The 7308-nt window shown below is 37.5% G+C and overlaps 1 protein-coding gene and 2 long non-coding RNA genes across 5 annotated transcripts in view; 2 read left to right on the forward strand and 1 right to left on the reverse strand.

Annotated features, from left to right (window-relative positions):
• Window positions 1-7308, forward strand: part of LOC107566867 (integumentary mucin A.1-like) — a 40582-nt gene that overhangs the window by 22890 nt on the left and 10384 nt on the right. The gene's annotated exons all lie outside the window — the stretch shown is intronic.
• The window catches only part of LOC107566868 (uncharacterized), a 28274-nt gene that overhangs the window by 20269 nt on the left and 697 nt on the right, over window positions 1-7308 (reverse strand). The window contains exons 2-3 of one of the 2 annotated variants that reach the window (XR_001606560.1): window positions 6932-6938; window positions 6275-6400 (exon numbers count right to left, since the gene is read on the reverse strand). This is a non-coding gene — a long non-coding RNA (uncharacterized lncRNA). Of the gene's footprint in view, window positions 1-6274; window positions 6401-6931; window positions 6939-7308 lie in introns of those variants that run through there. The other variant, XR_001606561.1, reaches the window with a different exon arrangement.
• On the forward strand, window positions 3087-6682 carry LOC107566870 (uncharacterized). 2 transcript variants are annotated; one of them, XR_001606562.1, is made up of 3 exons: window positions 3087-3111; window positions 3574-3870; window positions 6512-6682. It is a non-coding gene; the product is annotated as an uncharacterized lncRNA (long non-coding RNA). The 2 variants fall into 2 exon arrangements; XR_001606563.1 differs by lacking the exon at window positions 6512-6682 and adding an exon at window positions 4090-4130.

Below are 7308 nucleotides of genomic sequence, written 5' to 3' on the forward strand. Positions count from 1 at the left end.
ACAACAACAGAAAGCACTACAACAGAAAGTACCACCCCTGCTATTACAACTTCAGAAAGTACAACAATGGACATCACAACTATAGAAAGCACCACAACAGACACTACAACACAAGAAAGCACCACTACAGGTAACACAACACCAGAAAGCACAACAACCGAGACCACAACAGACACTACAACACCAGAAAGCACCACTACAGGTACCACAACACCGGAAAGCACCACCACAAGTACAACAACACCAGAAAGCACAACGACCGAGACCACAACAACAGAAAGCACTACAACAGAAAGTACCACCACTGGTATTACAACTTCAGAACATACAACAATAGAAACCACAAAAGACACTACAACAACAGAAATCACCACCACAGGTACCATAACAACAGAAAGTACCACAACCGGTACCACAACTCCAGAAAGCACGACAATGACAGAAAGTACAACCACTGGCACCACCACTTCAGAAAGGATGACAACAGAGACAACAACAACAGAAAGCACTACAACAGAAAGCACCACCACAGGTACCACAACACCGGAAAGCACAACAACCGAGACCACAACAGACACTACAACACCAGAAAGCACCACTACAGGTACCACAACACCGGAAAGCACAACAACCGAGACCACAACAGACACTACAACACCAGAAAGCACCACTACAGGTACCACAACACCGGAAAGCACAACAACCGAGACCACAACAGACACTACAACACCAGAAAGCACCACTACAGGTACCACAACACCGGAAAGCACAACAACCGAGACCACAACACAGACCACAACAACAGAAAGCACTACAACAGAAAGTACCACCCCTGGTATAACAACTTTAGAAAGTACAACAATGGAAATCTCAACTATAGAAAGCACCACAATAGACACTACAACAACAGAAAGCATGACCACAGGTACCACAACACCGGAAAGCACAACAACCGAGACCACAACACAGACCACAACAACAGAAAGCAACACAACGGGTACCACAACACCGGAAAGCACCACAGTGACAGAGAGTATAATCACTGGCACAACCACTCCAGAAAGAACAACAATAGAGACCACAACAACAGAAAGCACTACAACAGAAAGTACCACCACTGGCATTTCAACTTCTGAAAGTACAACAATGGAAACCACAACAGACACTACAACAGCAATACAATTTCTATAGTAGAATCAAGAAGAATCATATATCCACAGCGTAAAATAGAAGTGTTCAGGAGAGCTAATGAACAGAAACTTTTGCAAACAGTTTCGCAGTGATATTCCTATTTTGACCCTATACCTTAAGTATGTTGTTTAAATGACTATGTCTTTAATTAATATAGTTAATTAAATGTAAAATATAATGTAGTAAATCATTTGAAATAAAACAAAATATGAACAATGCATGTCTTAATCCCCTTTGACCTAAGTGAAGAATTTAACACATGATCATTTAATTTTGCTTAATTGACTGGAAATTGGTCTCTCCGGTAATATTCTGCATTGTTTTCTCTGTAATATTCTGAGACCAATTTCTAACATATCATTTTTAAGTAAGTAAACAAATTTAAAGTAGTAAATAATTTGAGGTAAAAACAATATGAACAGTGCATCAGTCCTAATCGGTTAAACCTCTAAATTGGTTCAAGAGATATATTGCAGAAAGGTAATAATTTATTAAAATAGGTGACTGTGTATCAAATAAATATTAAATACTATATGGTGTTCATGAAGATTAAATTCTTAGGCTACATTTATTATCATTATACATTATACTTCTGGCCAGTATAACTCAGAAACATGGCATGCAATAGCAATTTTATGCAGATGATATACAATTATAAATTTCAGCTGATTTCAGAGACACTGTTGCTTGAAGATAAAACTGAAACTCTTATTGAGAGCGCTGAGCATGTAAGAGGAAGGATAGAAGCTGGATTATGCACCTTTATTCTAAAAACTAAGATAAAAGTAAAGAACCTAGGTATGATTATGGACTAAGATTTGAGTTTTAAATCTCATATTAATAAAGTGACAAAAACTTTACTTATTATTTTTGCTCATCATGATTACTGTAATGCTATGTATAATGTACCATAGCTTAGCTACAATTGATACAAAATGCAGCGGGCAAAGTACTGATTAAATCAAGAAGGAGAGACCATATTAATAGTTTTAATACAATTACACTGGTTGCCAGTTCTAGAAAGGATTGATTTTCATTTTATTATGTTCCAAGTCATAATTTAAAATGTTCTAGTGCTGGTCTTTTGAAAAACTATGCAATAAATCCTAAGTGAATCTGTGGTGCTTTTTTTTAGCCACTATACCCCCAAAATTTGGAACTGTCAACCAATTTAAATTAGTCTTCAATCTTTCAGATTTTCAAAACACAAGAAAAGTCTTTTTAAAATATTTTTTGTATACTGATACCAGTTGTTGTGATACCACAACAACTGATACCATTGTTGTGTGAAGTTGCAGTGTAAATGTGGAACATTTTTTATTTTGTTTGTAGGTATTTTTCTTGTTAAGCACTTTGAGATGGATTTATTATTAAAAGTGATAAACAAAGTTTGATTAATGATTTGCTATTATATAATAACAGAAAGCACCACAACGGAGACCACAACAACAGAAGGCACTACAATGACAGAAAGTACAACCACTGGCCCCACCACTCCAGAAAGTACAACAATGGAGATCACAACAACAGAAAGTACCACCCCCGGCACAACAACGGAGACCACAACAATAGATAGTACCACCACAGGCACCACAACTGAGATCACAACAACAGAAGGCACCACAACTCCAGAAAGTACTACGCCTGTTATTACAACTTCAGACAGCACAACAATCAAAACCACAACTATAGAAAGCACCACCACAGCACCAGAAAGCACAACGACGAAGACCACAACAACAGAACGTACCACCACTGGTATTACAACTTCAGAAATTACAACAATGGAAACCACGACTACAGAAAGCTCGACAACAGACACTACAACAACAGAAAGTACCACCACAGGTACTACAACACCAGAAAGCCCAACAACGAAGACCACAACAGAGACGACAACAACAGAAAGCACCACAACCGGTACCACAACTCCAGAAAGCACCACAGTGTCAGAAAGTACAACCTCTGGTACAACCACTCCAGAAATTACGACAACAGAGACCACAACAACAGAAAACACTACAACAGAAAGTACCACCACAGGTACCACAACACCAGAAAGCACAATATCCGAGACTACAACAACAGAACAAACCACAACCGAGACCACAACAGACACTACAACACCAGAAAGCCCAACAACGAAGACCACAACAGAGACGACAACAACAGAAAGCACCACAACCGGTACCACAACTCCAGAAAGCACCACAGTGTCAGAAAGTACAACCTCTGGTACAACCACTCCAGAAATTACGACAACAGAGACCACAACAACAGAAAACACTACAACAGAAAGTACCACCACAGGTACCACAACACCAGAAAGCACAATATCCGAGACTACAACAACAGAACAAACCACAACCGAGACCACAACAGACACTACAACACCAGAAAGCACCACTACAGGTACCACAACACCAGAAAGCACAACAACCGAGACCACAACAGACACTACAACACCAGAAAGCACCACTACAGGTACCACAACACCGGAAAGCACCACCACAAGTACAACAACACCAGAAAGCACAACGACCGAGACCACAACAACAGAAAGCACTACAACAGAAAGTATCACCCCTGGTATAACAACTTTAGAAAGTACAACAATGGAAATCTCAACCATAGAAAGCACCACAACAGACACTACAACAACAGAAAGCACGACCACAGGTACCAGAACACCAGAAAGCACCACTACAGGTACCACAACACCGGTAAGCACAACAACCGAGATCACAACACAGACCACAACAACAGAAAGCACCACAACAGAAAGTACCACCACTGGTATTTCAACTTCAGAAAGTACAACAATGGAAACCACAACAGACACTACAACAGCAGAAAGCACCACCACAGGTATCACAACAACAGAAAGTACCACCACAGGTACCACAACACCAGAAAGCACAACAACCGAGACCACAACAACAGAAAGCACTAATCCTGAAAGTACTACCCCTGGTATCACAACTTCAGAAAGTACAACAATGGAAACCACAACAGACACTACAACAGCAGAAAGCACCACCACAGGTATCACAACAACAGAAAGTACCACCACTGGTATTTCAACTTCAGAAAGTACAACAATGGAAACCACAACTAGAGAAAGCACTACAACAACAGAAAGCACAACAACTGAGACAACAACAGAAATTTCTACAAAAGGTTTATAGTTTTAAAATCTTTTAAAAACATTTTCTGTATAAAATGGCTTGAGAGAAATTTAAAATAAGATCCATATTTAATAAATTGCTGTTAAGGAATAAACGCACATGTTAGGTCATCGTGACATTCTAATAAATAACATTCAGGTATATATAAAAAACAGTGCACTCTAAAACACAATTTTGTTTTTAAAATAAATAAATAAATAATGTATTAGTGGAAATAATAATAATCCCAGAGTGCTTTTTTCAACTATTTATGCTATTTTAAATAACAAATCTCATAATTTGTTAAATCATCCTTCTGTAACCATGTGTGAACATTTTGCTGCATATTGAATAAAAATAAAGAATAATAATAATAAAACAAATCGAGTCTTCTGTACATTATACTGATACAATTTCTATAGTAGAATCAAGAAGAATCATATATCCACAGCGTAAAATAGAAGTGTTCAGGAGAGCTAATGAACAGAAACTTTTGCAAACAGTTTCGCAGTGATATTCCTATTTTGACCCTATACCTTAAGTATGTTGTTTAAATGACTATGTCTTTAATTAATATAGTTAATTAAATGTAAAATATAATGTAGTAAAAAATTTGAAATAAAACAAAATATGAACAATGCATGTCTTAATCCCCTTTGACCTAAGTGAAGAATTTAACACATGATCATTTAATTTTGCTTAATTGACTGGAAATTGGTCTCTCCGGTAATATTCTGCATTGTTTTCTCTGTAATATTCTGAGACCAATTTCTAACATATCATTTTTAAGTAAGAAAAAAAATTTAAAGTAGTAAATAATTTGAGGTAAAAAAACAATATGAACAATGTATCAGTCTTAATCGGTTAAACTTCTAAATTGGTTAAAGACATATATTGCAGAAAGGTAATTATTTATTAACATAGGTGACTATGTATCAAATAAATATGAAATACTATATGGTGTTCCTAAAGATTAAATTATTAGGCTACATTTATTATCATTATACATTATACTTCTGGTCAGTATAACTCAGAAACATGGGATGCATTAGCAATTTTATGCAGATGATATACAATTATAAATTTCAGCTGATTTCAGAGACACTGTTGCTTGAAGATAAAACTGAAACTCTTATTGAGGGCGCTGAGCATGTAAGAGGAAGGATAGAAGCTGGATTATGCACCTTTATTCTAAAAACTAAGATAAAAGTAAAGAACCTAGGTGTGATTATGGACTAAGATTTGAGTTTTAAATCTCATATTAATAAAGTGACAAAAACTTTACTTATTATTTTTGCTCATCATGATTACTGTAATGCTATGTATAATGTACCATAGCTTAGCTACAATTGATACAAAACGCAGCGGGCAAAGTACTGATTAAATCAAGAAGGAGAGACCATATTAGTAGTTTTAATACAATTACTCTGGTTGCCAGTTCAAGAAAGGATTGATTTTCATGTTATTATGTTCCAAGTCATAATTTAAAATGTTCTAGTGCTGGTCTTTTGGAAAACTATGCAATAAATCCTAAGTGAATCTGTGGTGCTTTTTTTTAGCCACTATACCCCCAAAATTTGGAACTGTCAACCAATTTAAATTAGTCTTCAATCTTTCAATTTTTCAAAACACAATAAAAGTATTTTTAAAATATTTTTTGTATACTGATACCAGTTGCTGCGATACCACAACAACTGATACCATTGTTGTGTGAAGTTGCAGTGTAAATTTTTTTATTTTGTTTGTAGGTATTTTTCTTGTTAAGCACTTTGAGATGGATTTATTATTAAAAGTGATAAACAAAGTTTGATTAATGATTTGCTATTATATAATAACAGAAAGCACCAAAACGGAGACCACAACAACAGAAGGCACTACAATGACAGAAAGTACAACCACTGGCCCCACCACTCCAGAAAGTACAACATTGGAGATCACAACAACAGAAAGTACCACCCCCGGCACAACAACGGAGACCACAACAATAGAAAGTACCACCACAGGCACCACAACTGAGATCACAACAACAGAAGGCACCACAACTCCAGAAAGTACTACGCCTGTTATTACAACTTCAGAAAGCACAACAATCGAAACAACAACTATAGAAAGCACCCCCACAGCTACCACAACACCAGAAAGCACCACCACAGGTACCACAACACCAGAAAGGACAACAACAGAGACCACAACAACAGAAAGCACTACAACAGAAAGTACTACCACTGCTATTACAACTTCAGAAATTACTACGATGGAAACCACGACTACAGAAAGCACGACAACAGACACTAAAACAACAGAAAGCACCACCAAAGGTACCACAACACCTGAAAGCTCAACTTCCGAGACCACTACTCCAGAAAGCACCACAGTGACAGAAAGTACAACCACTGGCACCACCACTCCAGAAATTATGACAACAGAGACCACAACAACAGAAAGCACTACAACAGAAAGTACTACCACTGCTATTACAACTTCAGAAATTACTACGATGGAAACCACGACTACAGAAAGCACGACAACAGACACTAAAACAACAGAAAGCACCACCAAAGGTACCACAACACCTGAAAGCTCAACTTCCGAGACCACTACTCCAGAAAGCACCACAGTGACAGAAAGTACAACCACTGGCACCACCACTCCAGAAATTATGACAACAGAGACCACAACAACAGAAAGCACGACAACAGAAAGCACCACCACAACAAGTACCACATCTCCAGAAAGCACCACAATGACAGAAAGTACAACCACTGGCACCACCACTTCAGAACGTATGACAACAGAGACCACAACAACAGAGAGCACTAAAACAGAAAGTACCACCACTGGTATTACAACTTCAGAAAGCACAACAACCGAGACCACAACAGACACTACAACATCAGAAAGCACCACCACAGGTACCATAACACCGGAAAGCACTTCCACAAGTACAACA

This window comes from Sinocyclocheilus grahami, unplaced genomic scaffold (genome assembly GCF_001515645.1).
Source record: "Sinocyclocheilus grahami isolate Dianchi unplaced genomic scaffold, SAMN03320097.WGS_v1.1 scaffold1107.1, whole genome shotgun sequence".
NCBI classification, from domain to species: Eukaryota; Metazoa; Chordata; class Actinopteri; order Cypriniformes; family Cyprinidae; genus Sinocyclocheilus; species Sinocyclocheilus grahami.